The following is a 20790-nucleotide window of genomic DNA, read 5'->3' as shown; positions in this document are numbered from 1 at the left end:
AAGATCAACTGCAGCATTAGTTTGTCACGGTAAACCTTCTCTTGTAGTCTTCCCCAATAGTGAAGACCTACCAGAGCCCTGGAGATGGCATTCCCAGATGAGGCAGACTTACACAAGAAGAAGGGGATGAGGGTGGTATAAAGTGTGCACTCTGGTGGATACTGTAATATACTGTGCGCATTCTCTCTTTGGGACTGAGACATTTATTCTTCAGATGCTGGAGATGGCAGCTGCTGACAACTCACAGCTCCTCTCTCACTGAGAGTTGTTTTCATCTGCAAGGAACTGCCTCATCAAGGTTTATGCTCCCTATGAGTGTAGAGCAAGAAATTAGTGGTAGTTGCAGGGTGATAAAAGACTCGGTTCTTTGCTTCTATTTGGGACACATCTGTAAGGCCATCCTAGGTCCACTTGTCTGTGTAAGATCAGCTAAGGCATTAGTTGCATTCACAATATGGCTCAGCTTCTCTCTTGGCCCGTTCTTGCCTGCCTTTGGCATCTCTCTTGAGCTCATTTCCCAATAAACCTGTGTGCATATTTCTCTCTCAGATTCCATATCTAGGGAACCCAGTCTAACACATGTTTTTATGGTTTACATGTTATTATGTCATTTTGTAGGGAAAAGATTCAAAATTGTCTCTGGCAATGTTTTTCCCTCATATTCTCAAGATTCATTAGTTATTTGGCACATAATGAGTGAATCCAACTGCCCCTGGGGTGTGAAGAAATTCTGCTTCTGCAGTCATTTACTCAAAAGGTCTGCTCCCAGGTCATGGCTCTGGGGAACACCAAAGGTTTCCTTGGTTATTGATCAAATGGAGGAAAGGCCAGAATGGGAGGAAGGGATTGCTCTCATTGGTTATAATAATTCACAATGTGACTTATGGGCAGCAACAAGATATGCTGGTATCATACAGGGGACAGTCTTCTGTGTGAGGTCTGACAGAAGCTTGTTTGGTCTCTAGTAAGCACTGTCTCACCCGATTCACGTATCCACGTATGTGCATGCCAGAGATGTGAAGGTGGGGAACCATTTTCAAATCACACATTAGGGTCAGTTGCTACAAGTGCTGTAACAACCACCCCAAAACTCTCTGGTGTAAAACATTATTTTGATGGATTTTGTGGGTTAGTAAATTGGACAGAGCTTATCTCTGCTCCACACTTTCTGGGGTCTAAGCTGGCAAAACTCAAAGCTGGGAGTGGTTCAATAGCTGGAGGCTAGAATTATCTGGAGGCATCCTATGCTCAGATCTGTAGTTTATGTTTACTATTGGCTGAACCCTCAGCTGGTCTGACCAGAATACATATACATGGCCTCTTACTGAGTGTCTCTCTGCTATAGTTTGGGCTTCCTCCTCCAGGAACTCATGGAAGCTGGGTTTTTGTGAGCATCTCAGGAGAGCAAGGCAGACGTGTATGGCATTTTTATGATCTAGCATCAAAAGCCATATAACTTCACTTTGGTCAGATGTATTGGTAGAAGCCAAAGTATTACCCATATTCAAGGGAATGGTAACCTACAGACTGCCAATTGATAGGAGCACTGTTAAGGTTACATGGTATCTTAATCATCTCAGTTACTGTAACAAAATATCATTGACTGGGTGGCTTAAAGAGTAGAAATTTATTCCTCACAGTTTTGGAGGTTGGGAAGTTTAAGGTCAATATATCTGCAGGTTATGGTAGTGGTTCTCTTCCTGGCTTGCAGGGGCCACCATCTTGTGGGTCCTCATATGGCTAAAAGGGGAAGCCCTGGTGTCTTTTCCTCTTCTTATAAAGGCACTAATCCCATCATGGGGCTCTACCCTTATAACCTCATCCAAACCTAATTAGCTCCCAAAGTTCCCATATCCTAATACCATCGCATTAAGGGGTTAGGGATTTTTTTGGGGGGGACACAAACATTCAGTCCATAACACCTGGGAAGAAGAGCATTTGGTATGGAGATATTGTGATCATCTCTGGAAAATACAATTTGCTGCAGATGGGTTACAAACAATATTACATCCTAAGATTTTCTCTCTTCTGAATATACTTATGTGTGTACCAGTGCCTGACTGGGTTAGGTGTTAGGATGCAAGACTATTTCTTCTTATATATTTGTTGAAATGAGCCACATTGAATGTGTGGGATTCCTAAAGGTCTTCAAAAAAAAAAAAAAAAAAAAAAACCCAAATGCCCATAATGAGGACAAATGACATGATATCTTGTTCCTCAGCTGTGTCATGATTTGTGTTCACTTCCAGGTGGGGCACATTTCCCACTCTGGCCAGAAAGAACACTGCTTAGATATCAGTGCTTGACTTTGCATGTAGACATTTGGTATTGAAGATTATTCAAAGACAGTTATTGTCAGTAGATAACCCTAATTATTCCTTAAGCTTTGATTCTTAGAGCAATGGGAAGGAAGCAGGAGGCAGGATAAAACTATGATTTTCATGAGCCAAAATAGTAGTTTCATAAATTTAGTAACCTCATGTCAACATCATCACCAAAATAGAGAAAGAAAGCAAATAGTACCACATCTTCTGCCTCCCTTATGCCTAACCACCCTTCTCTATCTACTTCTGCAAATGGAATAAAGCCAGCATCTGGGCATCAAGACTCAGACTTGATGTGGGCTCAGACTACAGGCAGGAAAGAGATACAGTGGGTTCTGGAAAGTGATCTTTCTGAAATCTCAGTGTGAATAATAAAATTGATGCATAGCAACATCTGGAATGCATGTAATCCCACAGTCCAAATGAGTATGCTTTTATTCTTTTTTCAAAAATTAATTCATTTATCTTAGAGAGAAGAGGGAGGTGGGGGAGGGGCAGAGGGAGAAGGAGAGAGAAACTCAAGCAGACCCCCCCTGAGTGTGGAGCCTGACAGGGGCTTGGCCTTACAACGCTGAGATCACAAGCTGAGCCAAAATTGAGAGTCGGACACTTAATGATTGTGCCACTCAGACACCTCACAAATGAATATACTTTTAAATTGATAATTTCGATTTATTTTCCTGGAAGTTCACTTACTGTCTTTTCCTGCTGCCCCCCATGTGTATTACATTTTATTTGATTGCTTAAAACTTTTCAGCATTTTTTCTAGTTTTATGGAGTTTTGATTTTTTGGGGATATGTTTAACAAAATGAGGATTTTGGGGTTAAGTGTGTCAAAATGAGGAAAAATGTTGATGGCTTATTGCTTTGGTGTGAAGAGGCAGTGACATTCCTGGGCAAAATGTGGTCAGAGGTCATTTTTTGTGATTAATGAAGATACCCAAAGCTTTAGTTAGACTGACTGCATTGTTTCAGGACTTATTCTTGCTCTTAGGGAGCAATTTTCTATTTGCAAATGGAAGGTGGAAAATGTTTTACTTTTTGATTCTGAAAGCAATCTTGTCTTGACATAAGCAAGATAAGCAAGATAACAAACCCTTCCTATCCTGCCCAAGAAGAAACTGGCTTGCTCCTTTTGAGGTACACCATCGCAAAGTTACAAAACTTTGCAAACAAAACATAGGGGTCAAAAAGTCTGACCCCTATGCAAGTGTTTTTTAGTGGTTTGTTTTGTTCCATTGGGAACATCTGTGAAGCAACATTTATATAAGCTCTTTCAGATTCCTTTTAACTGATTTTTGGAGGCTTAATTATTCAGTGTGGGAAGGAGTTATTTGACACAGGTTTCACAAATATCGGCTCTAAATTGGTTTTTTGTATGTGTGTTTGAATAAGGAAAGTAAAGCTAATATCAAGTTATACTTCTGATTTCTCAGCAAAATTATTTCAGTTATTCTGATATAAATACTAAACATTTCTGGCAGTTACTTTAAGTTTTTTTTTTTTTTTAAGAGAAGAGCTTTTTTTTTTTTTTTAAGATTTTATTTATTTATTAGAGACAGAGAGGCTGAGACACAGGCAGAGGGAGAAGTGGGCTCCACTCAGGGAGCCCAACGTGGCCCAACGTGGGACTCGATCCTGGGTCTCCAGGTGCTAAACCACTAAGCCACCAGGGCTGCCCTAAGTTCTTAAATATATTACTTCACTTGCTTTTTGTCTTCCTATATGAAGTAGGTACTTTAGCTCCATTTTACAGGTGAGGAAATCAGTCTCAGAGGAGTTAATAAAATCAGTTAAGATCACATATGGAATAAGTGGCTGAGCCTTGATCTTACCCTGATCTATCTCATGTCAAAGACCAAGCTCTTATCATTTTAAGACATTGCTTCTCCAGTCATTAAGTTATACATTTTCTTACAACTCCACAAATCACCAATTGAATGAAACGAGTGATGGATTCAGTAAATCTGGCTTCCCTTCCTTCTGGGCCATGGCAACAATATATTTCTAAGTTTGCCAAGTACTTAGTTATGGCCAGGTAATGGAGTTTTTGTTGATAGACTATACAGAGAGAAGGGGTGTGTGTGTGTGTGTGTGTGTGTGTGTGTGTGTGTATTCATAATTTCCAGGCCTGGTCCATAAAATCTTCTCTGTGGTTCTCTGTATTTTCTTCCTCCATATTCCAGGGGACAGCAACATCCACGGCCACCTTAGAAGCTGTGCAGGCCATGTTTGGATGTTTGGAAGGTGAGAGAGTCTCTGTTGGTCTGGGTGTCTGCATGACTACACGGAGTGGAGTTCTCTCCTGGCAACAACTGGGTTTTATGTGAGTGAGAAGAATTTATTGTGAGATTTTGGAATTTATAGGTGAGAATAGCTAGCATTGATTTCACAGTACTAATTCCTGTATTAAACGTTAAGTGGTGTGCTATTGTAACAAAAACTTAATATGTGTGACATTGGCTTAGCAGTTAAATATTAGAGACAGAAACACTGGAGTTCTATCTTATGCAGTGACAATATTTTTGGTAAAAGGCTGAGCTTGAGAAAACTTGACATCAGATCTTGTGACTACTGAGACTCTAGCTCCAGGATACAAGGCTGAGAAATAGTATGGTTGAAATTGGCTGCCACTAGCCAATGAAAGAAATGAGCTCAGGAAAGATGGCTGGTTTGGAAGGAGAGATCGTAGGGAATGGAGAAAGCACAGGAGTCAAATACCTTGGAAAGCATGAAAAAGTCTACTCTGCTGGACCCCAAAACAGTAAAAGTAAGACAGAAATGGTTTGAGTAACAGAGATCCATTAAAAATCAGCCTTAGGTAAAAATTCTTTCAATAATAGCCATCATTTGCATGTCTAAAAACTCACTGATGTGCTACGCTAAATTTAACTAAATTGATTATTAACCTTGAGATACCTTTAGTGGTATAAAGAACTGCCAGAAGCTATGAAATTTGAATTTCATAAAAACATACTGGATCAAATTCTTAGGCAGAGTCCCCCATATGATTAAGCAAACCACCATTCTGGTTAGAGGTGGTGATTGTGGTGATTTTTTCCTCTAACTTAACCAAAAATATACATGAGTTATACACTCAGTTATCGAGCACTTCCTGCAAGCACGGTGTAAACATAATGAGACCCAAATTGGGTGTACAAAAGCAGAAGTGACACAGAGCCAATATACAAAGTAAAACATTAAAAACTGCCAAAAGAGAGAGAAAATGTTGGAGGATTTCAGAAGAAGTTGAAACAACTGCCAGCTGGAACATTTATAAAAGGCTCATGTCAGGCAAAGGATTTGACCTGGGTTTCAAAGGACAGGTAGGACTTTGATACATACCAAGAGTGCTGGGCAAGATATATTATAGGTGAGCAGCCAGGCAGCGGGTGAAAGGTATGAAATGGGAGAGTATCCTCTTGGGCTGCCATGTATCTAGGTAAGATTTAAAAGACATTCTAGACATTTGAGAGACCTGGATCTGACACCAAGAATGTGTTCTTCAGGCATATGTTAATGGGACATTTTCTAATATTATTAGATCATAATATTATGATTGTGACTAGTGTAGCATAATATAACATCATTTGCAGAGAATAAAATGGAAAAAGAAGACCTGTTTGAAGATCATCACAAGTCTTGCAGTGGGAAGGTGAAAGATGATGGACAGATTACGGAAGAGACTAGCTAAGGAAATGCCTGAATACGGGAGACAGAGGATAGGCTCAAGATCTAGGAAGAAAACTTTATAAGCCTTGATTTCTCAGTCTGTCCATATATATGGATAATTAAGAATGCATCGTATTTTGTAAAAATTTTGTGAAATCCAAAATACTGAACTGGCCATAACATTTCTCAGTTAAGGAATAAAATGTTTAAAAAAAACAAAAACAAAAACAAAAAACCCAAAATAGAGGTACTATAAAGAAGGAGCCAGCTAGGGCAAACATCTCAAAATTAAACTAAGTGTATTTCGCTGCCTAGGTGTAAAAGTCTCTGAGTTTGGGGCACCCAGGTGGCTCAGTTGGTTAAAGACATCTGACTCTTGATTTCAGCTCAGGTCATGACCTCAGGGTTGTGAGATGAAGCCCTATGTCAGGCTCCACACTGGGCATGGAGCCTGCTTGAGATTTTCTCTTTCCCTCTCCCTCTGGCCTTTTACTCCCCCTTTCTTCTCTCTCTCTCTCAAAAAAAAAAAAAAAAGTAAGTTTGATGATAGTTAAGGAGAATCAGGTGTGTGTGAGTGTGTATACACACATGTACTACTTACATTAACTTACGTTTCTAAATCATGGCTACTATAGGGAATTTTGATCACTCACTTTAACATTATTAAAATGTTTCTCTCAAGAAAAGTGCTGCTGGCTACTGTCAGCTTAGGGCAAGCAGCGGACCTGGGAGACTTGTGGCCTGGGCCCATCACCAGCAACTGAACGAAATTGACCACTGGCAGGGGAAGAGGTCTGTCCAATTCACATATAGTCAGAGAGCAAAGACCCCTTCCCACTGTGGTAAGACTTGGAGGTGGAGACAGTCACAGGAAGTGTCCTGTGCAGGGAGTGAAATGCCTGGAGAGTGAGAAGAAAAAAAATGAACCTATAAAGGCCAGTATAACCTTAACATGAAAACTGGACTAGGATAGGTAAAAAGGAAAAATATACATCAGCCTCAATTATGAATGTAAATGAAAAATCCAAAGTGAAATCTTAGTAAATTAAATCCTAAATAAACTATTATTAAATCAAATTCAGTGCTAATAAAAAACTAGAGCTGTATTAATTAAAGTGAAGTTAAAACTGTTACACATAAAAGGCCTCAGTGATTTAGAGAGTATTGGGATTTACTCTTTTATGTGAATGTTGCCAGGTGGATGCTCTGCTTTAGCTGGCCGCATCATGTGTTCGATCAGTGTTTCATCAATGATGTTGGTTCATTATCTCCTAGGACAGTGAGTTTCAAACTTTAGTGCAAATTGGAATCCCCTAGAGAGTTCAAAAAAAAATTCAGTCTGCTGAGTCCTCCCCTCAGACTTTCTGATTTAGTAGGTTATGAGTGGGGCCTGAGAATTTGCCTCTTAAAAAAAATTCCCAGGTGAGGGCATCCCTGGGTGGCTCAGCGGTTTGGCGCCTGCCTTTGGCCCAGGGTGCAATCCTGGAGTCCTGGGATCAAGTCCCACATCAGGCTCCCAGCATGGAGCCTGCTTCTCCCTCCTCCTGTGTCTCTGCCTCTCTCTCTCTCATAAATAAATAAATCTTTAAAAAAAAATTCCCAGGTGATTATGATGCTACTAACCTGGGACCATAATTTTACTGAAATTATCATCTATGTGTTTACAAGTTGGGTCACCATGGGTTCCAGGTCACAGAAAATGTAAAAATAAAGAATATGAATATGTCCGATTACTATCCTAAGGTAAAAGGAATTGCACATATCAATTTCCTTCTTATTTTACTGGTAAGAACCTAGTCTCCTGATTACATCTAACTGCATGTTGGTCTGGAAAATGTAGTCTCTAGACAATGGGGTACTGGAAAAATCACTTCTAATTCTGTACTTGGTGATAGCACACTGGTAGCTTGAAATTGCTATTGTGTAAATACAGTATAGAAACTGCAAATCAGAGCTCCCCCAGTGCAAAGAGCAGTTGTTAAACATTCACCAGACTCTACTGTTTATAATTCAGTCACCACATTCAGTTTTAACTCTATTACGGTGGATGGGAGATTAAGAAATAAATTTTGGTGGATAATTAGCAGCTTTTGGCATAATGACCAAGTAGGTTTCATTCTAAAAACATGGAGATAGATAAATACCCACTAAGTAAATGATCTACATAGAAAAGCCTCATAAAATAGACCAAATTACATAATAAATTACATGTGATTGTCTCAATAGATGTAGAAAATGTACCCAATAAAATTTAACACAGGTATATGATATATTCAGTTAACAAACAGGAGCAAGAATCTTGATAGTGTTGAGGAGGAAAAACTTTTCTTTTACACTCTTAGTTTATGTACTTGAGGGCCTGCAAATTAAACTGAGGAAGGATAGATAAACAAGAGAAAAAACAAAGTTTATCCATGTATGGAAGCTCATAGAAAATACAGCTCAAAATGACAGTAAGAATTTGGGGCTTATATACCATCTTGATAAGAGAAGGGGAAGGGCATGGGAAAACAAATGACTTTTAGGAAAGATAAATAGATCTTTAGGAGAACAGATGGGAGATGTGATAGTTTTGTGATAATTGTGTATTTCGGCAATTTCTTATCTCATTGCTGATTTCTTATCTGGTGATAGGAGTTAAACACCCCTGGTTGCAAAATTCCTGGGGAAGGGCTTTATGACAGTTGACTTCATTCAGGAGACTTTGCTTTTAGGCTGTTAAGAGGAGCTCAGAAAAAAATTCTTCCTGCATCTGTTGATTCTAAAATGTCATCAGCTCAAAATAATCCTTATGCACAGTGGTATATTCTGGATCCCTTCAAGAGTATTTATATATAGAAAACCTGCAGCAAACATAAGAGTACATCTGTTTTTAAAATCTTTGGCCTAAAAATGACACATTCCACTTCTGTTCATATTCCATTTACTAGCATTTAGTCACATGGGTAAATCTAACCACAAGGGAGGCTGGGAAATGTTATTCTGGAATATTGATACGGGAAAACAGCTAGCATTCTCTGCCATATCCTCTTTCCTTGCTTATATCTCTCTGTGGTACTTATATTTACTTGTTTGTTTACTTTGTTTATTGTGTACCCTCTTTACTAGAGTGTAACTTCTGCAAGGGCAGATGACTTTATTCGGTACATCAGTGTATCCATAGCCTCATAGAGTACCTGGAATATGGTAAACATTCAGTAAATATTGATTTAATGACTATATTGAATGACTATAACATACTGTATCAAAAATGAATGCAAAGCTTCCTTCTTCGACAAAGAAGACTCTAAGTCTTGATTCCAGCTGACTGAGAGAATGATAGTGCCAGGTACAAACATAGGGAAGAAGGAGGGAGTTGAATTTTTTCACAAATATAAATCTGAATATCTGTCAGTAAGATAGGTGTAGGGTCAGACAGGTTAGTTGGAAAAGCAGATGTCTAGGGCTAGGTCCATAGAGTTGGCTAGTATGTGCGTCATTGTTATAGGTAAAACTTTCAGGGAGAGTGAGATTGTCAGGGAAGAGATGTGCAAAGAATGGAGCAGAAACCATGCAGAAAGGGAGGGATGAGGACCCTGTCAGAGAAGGCAGAAATCATGTCATTCTAGAGCTAAGTGAATACACAGAGTAGTGAAGAATCAAGGAATCCACAAGAGAGTGAATTTCAAGATATATGACATCTTTATTAAGGTCTGTAGAGAGTATTAACAAAGCAGAGGAAGAGAAACTGCAAGGGATCTTGAGAAGCATCATCTAGCTGTGTGACAAGGAAGACCAAGAGACCATAGTTAAGAATCTTGGAAACCTACCGTCTGTGTTAGTTTCCTGTGCTGCTGTAAAAACAAAAAACAAAAAAACAAAACAAAACAAAAACAACCCACAGATTTGGCCTCTTAAGAGAACACACATTTATTCTCTTACTGTTCTGGAAATCAGAAACAAGGTGTCAGCATGGCCATGTTCCCTCTAGAGGCTCAAGGAGGAGATCTGTTTCTTTCTTTCTTTTCAGCTTCTAGAACTGCATTCCTTGGCTCATGGCCCCTGCCTCTATTTTCAAGGTCAGTGTTGTGGTGTCTTCAAATCTTTCTTTTTGCTACATTTTCACTTTGCCTTCTTCTCATCTTCAGATCTCCTTCTGTTTCCCTCTTATAATAATCCTGATAATTATGTTTAGGGCTGACCTGGCTAATCCAGGATAATTACCCTATCTCAAGATCCTTTAATCACATCTGCAAAGTTCTTGTTACCATGTAGGGTAGCAATCACAGGTGTTAGGGATTAGCACCTGGATGTTTTTAGGGGGGATCTTATTCAGCCTACCATATCCTCCTTTGCTTGGTTTACTCTTGCAACCAAAAGGTCATTGAGGGCCCAGCTCAATAGAATGTTTGGAGGCAGAAGTGGGAAGAAGTTTGAAGTTGAGTTGGAGATCTCCAGAAAACCATTTTTGGGGGTGGGTAGTGAATAGATAGGGTAAGAAAAGTAGCCATTTCAGGCTGAGGAAGACCAGACTCTGTAGACAAAAGAGAAGGAGCCAATAGGGCTTTCACTAGAAGGAAAGACTAAATCATTACTCCCTGCTCAAGCATAATCTTGCAAATAGAGATCATGTTGATTTTATTCACCAGTACATTTCCAAGCACTACAGACACTGCCTAATACATAGTAGGCACTCAATAAAAATTTGTAGAATGAATCATTTATGAAGGAGTAGTGTAGACCTTTGTGCTCATTCTGAAGAACTAAAACCATTGAAATTTACTTTCAGCTGGTCTAATGATATAGTAATTGACAAAGTACAAAAAAATTATGAGTGCCAATATGTATTTTTCAGAGTCCAGAGCTACTCAAATACCTACAGAAATGTCATGATTTTCAACCTCCCCAAGAGTTTGGGAGCTTTTACAAAGCTTGTTCTATTATATCATCTATGGTGTCTCTTTTCTTTTCAATTACACTATACATTTTCTGCATCCTGACCAGAAGTTCAGAGAAATCTTTCATTCACTTGTTTTTTGTATAATGCTTGTGTAGAGGTTGGAGCATTGATTTTGTCATAAGGAAGACCCGAGTAGGTTTGCGTGAGACCTCTGAGAGCTATTATCTTTGAGGCGCCTTGGCAAGTTACTTTACCTCTCTGAACCTCAGTTTCTTTGTAAGTGCGGATGGTAATAATATCTACCTTGAAAGGTTGTGATGATTGAATGAGCTAATGCAATAAAAGTGCTCAGAACTTAGCAAACTCTTAGTACATACCATTGTCTGCTGTTTTTACTACTATTGCTGCTGCTACTACTAGTACTGCCACCACCACCACCACCGGCTTTTTTGTTAATATATCATGTATATGCATGAAAGAGTTCTAGAAAGATCACTTTATGTAACTTGGAGGTCATATAAATGCAGTTCTACAACATCAAAGAAGAAGTAAGTCCTTCATAATGAAATCTGGGTTTAGCCACCAATTTGTCTGGCCTTCAGCAAGTAATTTCATTTCTGTGGGCTTTATTGGCAAAAAGAAGGGCTTTTGTTGTATGATTTCCAAGGCCCTTTCCAGTTTTATTTTTCTATGATTATATTCACTAGATTCCTCTCTATGAGGGAGGAATCACGACTTTTGTTAGCCATTATTTCGAAAACCTAGCATAGTACCCAGTACATTGTAGGCCCTTAATAAATTTGTTGTATAAATGAATAGCATAGTTGCACTGAAGTTCATCTAGTGAAGGGAACCATGAACTGGGTTATTATTTTTACTACAAAGTGGATTTTTATGACTTGGGCTTATGTCTTAGAATTTTTCTGTTCCTCATTATAAACGGGAATGGGGTAAATGCTACCAAAGTAACACCATAGAGCAGGCATGGGGTGAAAATTAATCTATTATAATTGAGTCTTTGGGCAAAAATGCTAGTTCAAGGTCAATAACAACCAGGAGTATTTTTCCAATGATGATTATGAATTAGCAGCTAATGGTATTTCCAAATGAGAATTATATTAATAAGATTAACAACTTAATACTTGAAAACTTAAAACTTGAAAGTTTATTGACATACAACCCTGTCAGCATCTTAGTGGCAGTGAGTGAGAAGGAGGTGTTTCCATGCTTGGATGAAAGGTAAAGGCTGGAGGGAAAGGACATTAACTGTAGGAAGTGAGAAAGAGGGAAGTAGTCAAGAGGAAGCTTGGAGTGGGAACTCAAATGAATGACTGTAGGCAGCAACAGGGGTAATGGAAGCCCTTGCTTCCCTGTAGGGAATTTTCAGAAATATTTGATATGGGTCTGGGCTTTCTGTATGTACACAGGATAGGATCTTGAGCCATTTTTTTTTCTTTTTTTAAATAGCGAAGTAGTCAGTGATCCCCAAATGCTGGATGATGTGCAACATACAAAACTGTGGTATCTGTCCATGAAATTCAATATAGTAAACCTTCACTGATGGACAACTATCATAGTTTGAATGCTTATACTTCAAAACAGACATTTCTATATCCATTTCATGACAAGTAAATTGTAGTTCTGAGAATTGAACAATTACATTTATTTTGAAAGGCAAAGGACTTAATTGTGAACTTAATTGTTTTGTCTAATGCCAAATCCTAAAATGTTCCCATTATGGTTTGTCGTGGGTCTTCTTAGGTTCTATTTTTTTCTGATAGTGCAAGTGAGTGGGAGACTGAATTTATCATAGAAAGTTCAAACTACCTCTAATTTCAGTATTTCAAGATCCAATGCTATCACCAGGAACAATGACCAGTGATAAGATTGGAAACATCATAGCTTTAAGAAATGTCAGGTAATAGATTGTTGTTAAGGAGTTTTCTAACAGAACTTAGAACTGTTTTGTCTAATAGTCACCATTATTTTTTTTAACGTGGGAATTACATTTAGTATTACCTTTTTTTAAAAAGATTTTATTAATTTATTCATGAGACACAGAAAGAGAGGCTGAGACACAGGCAGAGGGAGAAGCAGGCTGGGAGCCTGATGTGGGACTTGATTGTAGGACCCTGGGATCACACCCTGAGCTGAAGACATGCTCAACTGCTGAGCCACCCAGGCACCCCTAATGTTATCTCTTTTCACTTATATTTTTGTGCCCTTTTTGGTGCTAGAAAAAGTTGGGGGAAAGAATTTAAAATGTGGAAAAGTTTTGATGGTTTGTGAAATAGAACAGAATATCTGAAATAAAGAAGATTCCAAATCTATGATTTTTGTTCCTAACTCAAAGTTTCCTAAACCAAATGTGATTGGTGACTAGAAATATATACCTTTCCCAATATCTGTATTTCTTTCCTTTATTTAAACATGAAAACTAAAACTAACTTATAGAAATTCTAGATTTGGATTTTTGAGGCTAGCATTCTCTTTCATACTGACTGCCTGACTAATCAAACACCAAAATCATGTCCTCAATTATGGCATACTCAAAGCACTTGCAGGGCAATTGAGACACTTCTCTCTCATTTTGAGGGTGAAACATGTTCATTGTGTTTTTAATTAGGTGTTTAGTAGTATATTCTTTCATTAACCATTTTTAGCTTGCTAGGAATTTTATTTCCAAATGCTGGGTAAAAATGAGTGCAACCCAGTAGTCCCTGTATTTTCCCACTGTACTAGTTTATTTTCATTTAAGTCCTCATTTAAATTCTAAAAGGAGTAAAGAGTTAAATATTTTGTAAAATGCAAAAAAAAAAGAGAAAGAAAGAAAGAAAGAAGAAAGAAAGAAAGAAAAGAAAGAAAGAAAGAAAGAGAAAGAAAGAAAAAGAAAAAGAAAGAAAGAAAGAAAGAAAGAAAGAAAGAAAGAAAGAAAGAAAGAAAACACAACCATCACACTTCTGGATGGCAAAGAAATACTTTAGTTTTAAAACAAAAGATTATATATAAGAAAATATTGACAGATCTGACAAAATAAGTTTAATGTATTTTTTGTCCTATTCTTCCAAATTTATTGATATGTAATTGAAGTGCATATATTTAAAGTGTAAATCTGATTAGTTTTGACATTTGAAATCATCATATGTCTATTGGCTGGAGAAATCATACGTCATTTGACTAGAAATCATTAATATAATACAAATAATAAACATTTCCATCATCCCTCAAAGCTTCCTTGGGCCCTTTGTAATAAATCTCTCCCTCCGCTTGCATTACCAAACACAGATTTGATTGGTGTCATTATAGATAAGTTTGTGTTGTTAGCATTTTTATAAACAGAATGATAGCGCTTGTACATTTTTTGCCTGATACTTTTTTTTAGCTGAGAACAATGATTTTGAGATTCATTCACACTATTGTGTGTACATTAGTTCCTTCATTTTGTATTGCTTAATAATATGCCACCGTATGGATATATCATAGTTTGTTTATATATTGTTAATGGACATCTGGATTGTTTCTAGTTTTTGGCTATTATGAATAAAACTGCTTTTGTGGACATATGTTTTTGCTTCTCCAGAATAAATATCTTGGGGAGTGTATGTTTAACATGCTAACAAACTGATAAGTTATTTTCCAAAGTATTGGAGAATTTTACTTTCCCATCAGTAGTGTATGAGAGTTCAGTTTTTCCACATCCTCACTAATACTTGATATCGTCTGGCTTCTTAATTTTAGCTAATCTAATGGGTATGTGGTGGTATTTTGTGATATATGTGATATATGTGATATATATATATATATATTTTGTGGTATAATGTGATTTTAATTTGCATTTGTCTGCTTATTAATGATATTTAACATTCTTTCATGTGTTTATTGGCCATTTGTATATTTTCTTTTGTAAAATGACTGTTCAAATTATTTATGCAGTTGTTTTATAGGTTTCCTGGTATTTTCTCCACAAATGTATCATATACAAATAGGGAAAATTTTATGTCCTCCTTTCAGAGATGTATACCTTTTATTATTCTTTCTTGGTTAGTTGCAATGGCTAGGACTTCTAGTACAATGTAGAATAGATGTGACAAAACAAGTATCCCAGCCTTGTTCTTAATCTCATAGGGGAAATAATTCAATCTTTTACTATTAAATGTGATGTTGGCAATAGATTTTTGTAGATGTCCTTTAGCAACTTGAAAATTTCCGTAATTCTAAGTTTACAGAGAGATTTCTTCATGAATGAGTGTTGAATTTTTCCAAATGGTTTTTCTGTATCTGTTTATTAAGGTGTTTTGCTTTATCTTAAGAGAGATCTGTCCTTTGTCCCAGCTCCTGGAAAGTAGCCTTCAAGTCCTTGAAGTGTTCAGAGTGATTGGAATGTCTTTGTTAGCATAATTTATGCTAATGAGGTGACTCAGGGTGGGGGCTGGCCTGAAAGACCAACCAAGTAATTAGAAGGCTGGGATTTTGAGCCTTGTGATATCAGCCCAACCTCTGGGGAAGGGAGGTCAGCATTGTCCATCAACCCAATGGGCAATGATTTAATCAATTATACCCAGGTAATGAAACCTCAGTAAAAATTTTGGACACCAAAGTTCAGGTGAGCTTCCTGAAGCTCAGGAAAGGTTGACAATATTTTCATTCTTATTACTATACATCAATGTTGAGAGTGTAATGTATCCTTGAGGGTGCTAGAAGTTCTGCATTTGGAAACTCTCGGACTTTGTCCTATGCATCTCTTTTTTTTTTGCCTGGTTCTAATTTGTTTCCTTTTGCTGTAATGAAGTTGTAATATTAAATATAGTGCTTTACTGAGTTTGGTGAGCCATTCTAGTGAATTATGAAACCTGAGGGGGTCCAAGGGGACCCTCAAATTTGTATCTGGATAGTCTGAAGTGAAAGCAACCCTGGAGATGCCAGTATTTGTGCCTGGTATCTAAAGTGAGGGCGGTCTTGTAGGGATTGCCTTCTCAGACTTTGCAGTTTGCCAAACTTATTGCAGGTGGTGTTAGAACTCTTGAGAAGACTTGCGAGTTTGGAAGACTGCACCCTAGACCTTGTGTTTGCCTAATTGTAGGTAGCATCTATTAAAATGATTATATGGATTTTTTCCATTTATATCAATTTGATTAATTACATCCATTAATTTTTGACTGTTAAACCAACTTTCCACTCTTAGATAAAACCTAATCGATAATGATGCATTATTTTCATATAGTGTTGGATTTGATTAACCAACATTTTGCAAAGGATGTTTGCATCTATATTCATGAAAGGTATTGGTAATGGCTTGGTTTGGCTTTTGTATTAGGAATATGCTAGTCTCACAAAATTTGCTGGGCAGTGGTCCTTCTTTTATATCTGAATATGTTCCTGTAAGGTTAATATTATTTATTTCTTGAATAAATAAATCATCTGGTTTTGTGGTTTTCTTTTTTGGGAATGCTTTTGATAGCAAATTCAATCTCTCTAATGCCTATAAGTATATTCAGTATTTCTGTTTCATCATATACCAATTTTGTGAGATGTATTTTTCAGAAAATTTGTCCATTTCATGTAAATTGTCAAATTTGTTGGCCTATCCATAAAATTCTGTTATCCTTTTAACATTTATAGGATCTGTGGTGATAAAATAGTTCTGGTATTTGTGATTTTTGCTCTCTTTTATTTCCTATTACTCTGGCTAAGGGGTTGTTAATTTTGTTGATCCTTCCAAAGAAACAGCTTTAGGTTTGGCTAGTTTGCTCTATCTTTGTTTTTCATTGATTTATGTTTTTTTTTTTTTTTTAATTATTTTCTTCCTTCTATTTACATTTAGTTTACCTTGCTCTTCTTTTCTTAGCTCCTTAAGGTGGATACTTAGATAATTGAATTTAGATTTCTTCTTTTCTAATATAAGCATATAAAGCTATAAATTATATCTTTAGCCACACCTCACTAATTTTGATATGTTTTGATATCATTGAGTTAAATTGCTTTTCTGATTTCTTTAGTGATTTCATGTTTTCATTGGTTATTTAGAAGTGTGTGTGTGTTTTTTAATTTACAGATATATAGGATATTCTTAGCACTGGTATGCTTTTCTAATTTCAGCCCACTTTGGTCACAAAATACACTCTGTATTATTTTGATCTTTTAAAATTTATCAAGAATTATTTTATGGCTCAAAATATGATCTATTATGCAAATGTGAATCTACCCCTGTGATAATGTGCCTTATGCAGTTATTAGATGTAGTGTTTTTATAATTGCCAATTATATCATGGTGGCTGATCATATTGTTTAGCTCTTCTATTCTTTCATGATTTTTTTTTGGAATAGTTCTTGTATCAGTTGCTGAGAAAGGCTGTCAAAATTTACTACTGTGATTTTGGATTTTTTTTCCCTTGATGCTGCCAATTTTTGCTTCATGTTATTTTGAGACACTATTATTAGTTGAATACACATTGATAATTGTCATGTCTTTTTGATAAAGTCTACCTTTTTATCATTATGAATTGTTTATATACCTGGCAATACTCTTTGTCTTGAAATCTATCTTCAAGACATTATTAAAATAATCATAACACCCTTCTTATGCTGTGTTCTTAGTATTATTTTAAAAAATCAACTTATGTTTAATTGATCTATTTCTTATAATGTAAAAAGTATGTCTGTAGGACGCATATGCTGGGTGTTGATTTTTATTCATTCTATCAATGTCTTTTATTTGGGATTGCTTAGCCTATAAACATCTAATATAAACATTGATTTGATTTGGTTGGTTGTTCTTTAAGTTTTTTTCTTAATGTTCCTCTGCTTCTCTTGTACTTTTTCTGTATCAACTTGATTTTTAGGATTCCATTTTAATTTGTATCTTCGTTTTGTATGCTTATTTCACATGCAAGGCCCTGATTGGATGCGTACATACCCAGAATTAAGGGATTCTTTATTCTGGCTCTCCCTTTTGAAATCTACTCAACATTATGTGGTCTTTGGGGGGCTTCTTTTTTCTGGTTCTTGCTGGAAAGCTGGAGTTTTTCTCAGAGTATAAGCCACCCATGCTGCTACCACTATTGTCATTGTGCCAGTCGGTAACAGGAATCTACTTTTCAAGGCAAAGTTATTAGAGCAAACAAGCAAAAGAAAAAAAAAAAAAGAAAAAGAAAAAAAAGAAGAAAAAAGAAATGTACTCACATGAAGGTTGTTTCCTCAGGTTTTGACTCTTCTCTGCTATTTTCTTAATTTTCCTTATGTACTTTTTAGAGTCATTAAGTACATATTTTGTCAAGAATTTTTAATTGTAATTATCAGAAGGGGTGAGTGATAGTGGTCTTTTACTCTTATGATGGAGCTGGAACTCTTCAAGTATATTTTAAATAGGCCTTTATCTAAAGGACTGTATCATAGACACTACTGGGTATCTGATCTCATGGATCATTAAGTATTTTTGTAACAGTTTTATTGAGATATAATTTCACATACATACAATATACCTCCCAATGTATATTTAATGGTTTTTAGTATATGCAGAGTTGTGTAGCCCTTACCACGATCAATTTTAGAACATTTTCATTATCCCAACAAGAAACTCTCAAAAGTCACCTTCATTTTTGAAAGATACTTTTGCTAGATATAAGATTCTTCTTTTTCTTTGAGCACTTTGAATGTTATTCCACTTCCTCTGGCCTCTGTTGCTCTGATGTTGTCAGCTGTTAATATTTTGAGGGCTTCTTTGTATGTAATTATGTGATGAGTCATTTTCCCTTGCTTTCAAAACATTCTCTTTGTTTTTAAGTTTATTTCTTTTTGTTTTCTTAGAGTACAATTAACATACAGTGTTATATTAGTTTCAGTTGTACATTATAATGACTCAGTAATTCTATACACTATTCTGTGTTTATCGTAAATGAAATCTTAATCCTCTTTATTGATTTCATCCATCCCCCCTCACCTCTGGAAACCATAAGTCTGTTTTGTGTCTTTGAGTCTGGGTTTTTTGTTTGTCTCTCTTTTTTTATCTTTTTCATTTGTTTTGTTTCTTGAATCCCATATATGACTGAAATCATATGATATTTGTCTTTCTGATGACTTATTTCATTTATCATTATACTCTCTAGGTCCACCCATGTTGTTGTAAATGGCAAGATCTCATTTTTTATTTTGGCTGAGTAATACACACACACACACACTCACACACACTCACACACACTCACACACACTCACACCATATCTTTTTTATGACCTTCATGCATTGTTGGGAGAATGAAAATTGGTGCAGCCACTGTGGGAAACAGTATGGAGGTTCCTCAAAAAATTAAAGATAGAATGACTATATGATCCAGGATTCCAATACTGGGTATTTACACAAAGAAAATAAAAATACTAATTGAAAAAGATATATACACCTGTATGTTTATTGAAGTGTTATTTACAATAGCCAAGATATGGAAACAACCCAAATATCCAGATAAAGAATGAATATAGAAGATGTGGGGTGTGTGTTTGTATATAATGGAATCAGTATTTTTCTAATGTGTCCAGGTGTGGCTCTTTTGTGATTATGCTACTTGGAGTTGATCTTCTTGGATGTATAGATTGTTTGCCATCGAATTTAGGATTTTTCAGTGATTATTTCTAATATTTTCTCGTTTCTTTCTCTTTTCTCTAGTATTCCCATTAAGTGTGTATTAACATGCTTAATGGTGCTTTACATTTCTTTGCAACTCTGTTCATTTGTCTTTATTCTTTTTTCCTTTCTTTATTTGGAGGGATTATTTCTATTACCTTCAAGTTTGCAGATTCTTCCTTCTGCCAGTTCAAGTATATTGTTGCACTCTATTGATTTTTTAAAATCTCAATTATATTTTTTCAATCCAGAATTTCTGTTTGATTCTTCTTTTTTTCTTATATTTTAAAATTTAAAGTCAATTAATTAACATACAGTGTATTATTAGTTTCAGAGGTAGAGTTCAGTGATTCATCAGTTGTATATAATATCCGGTGCTCATTACATTACATGCCTTCCTTAATGTCCATCACCCAGTTACCCCATTCCCCTACCCCCTTCCCTCCAGCAACTCTGTTTGTTTCCTATAATTAAGAGTCTCTTATGGTTTGTTTCCTTCACTGATTTCATCTTGTTTTATTTTTCCCTCTTTTCCTCTGTGCTCCTTTGTTTTGTTTCTTAAATTCCACATATGAGTGAAACAATATGATAATTCTTTCTCTGATGATCTTATTTCGCTTAGCATAATACCCTCTAGTTCCATACATGTGGAAATGGCAAAATTTCATTTTTTTAGTGGCTATTATGTGTGTATGTATGTATATATATCTCCCACATCTTCTTTACCTATTCATCTGTTGATGGACATCTGAGCTCTTTCCATAGTTTGGCTATTGTGGACATGGCTGCTATACACATTGGGGTGCAAGTGCCCCTTCGGATTACTACATTTGTATATTTGGGGGTATCTAGTAGTGCAATTGGTGGGTCATAGAGTAGCTCTATTTTCAACTTTTTGAGGAACCTCCATATTGTTTTCCAGAGTAGCAGCTATACCAGCTTGCATTCCCACCAGCAGTGTAAGAAGATTCCCTTTTCTCCACATGCTTGACATTTGTTGTTTTGTGACTTGTTAATTCTGACCAGCAGGAGGTGGTATCTTGTTGTAGTTTTAATTTGTATTTCCCTGATGCTGACTGATATTGAGCATTTTTTCATGTGTCAGCCATTTGTATGTCTTTGGAGAAATTCTGTTCATGCCTTCTGACTGGATTATATGTTCTTTGGGTGTTGAGTTTGAGAAGTTCTTTATAGATTTTGGATACTAGCCCTTTATCTGATAAGACATTTGTAAATATCTTTTCCCATTCTGACAGTTGTCTTTTGGTTTTAGCAGTTGTTTCCTGTGCAAAAGCTTTTTATCT

The 20790-nt window shown here is 36.4% G+C and overlaps 1 long non-coding RNA gene across 12 annotated transcripts in view; it reads left to right on the top strand.

Annotated features, from left to right (window-relative positions):
* The window catches only part of LOC106559841, a 119706-nt gene that overhangs the window by 73272 nt on the left and 25644 nt on the right, over positions 1 to 20790 (top strand). For 11 of the 12 annotated variants that reach the window (XR_005371519.1, XR_005371515.1, XR_005371514.1 and 8 more), the window contains one exon: positions 4511 to 4571. The exons of the other annotated variant lie outside the window; for it this stretch is intronic. This is a non-coding gene — a long non-coding RNA (uncharacterized LOC106559841). The remainder of the gene's footprint in view (positions 1 to 4510; positions 4572 to 20790) is intronic. 12 annotated transcript variants of the gene reach the window in all.

The sequence above is a fragment of the Canis lupus genome, chromosome 16 (assembly GCF_011100685.1).
Source record: "Canis lupus familiaris isolate Mischka breed German Shepherd chromosome 16, alternate assembly UU_Cfam_GSD_1.0, whole genome shotgun sequence".
NCBI lineage: Eukaryota > Metazoa > Chordata > Mammalia > Carnivora > Canidae > Canis > Canis lupus.
This window is presented reverse-complemented; position numbering and strand designations above follow the sequence as displayed.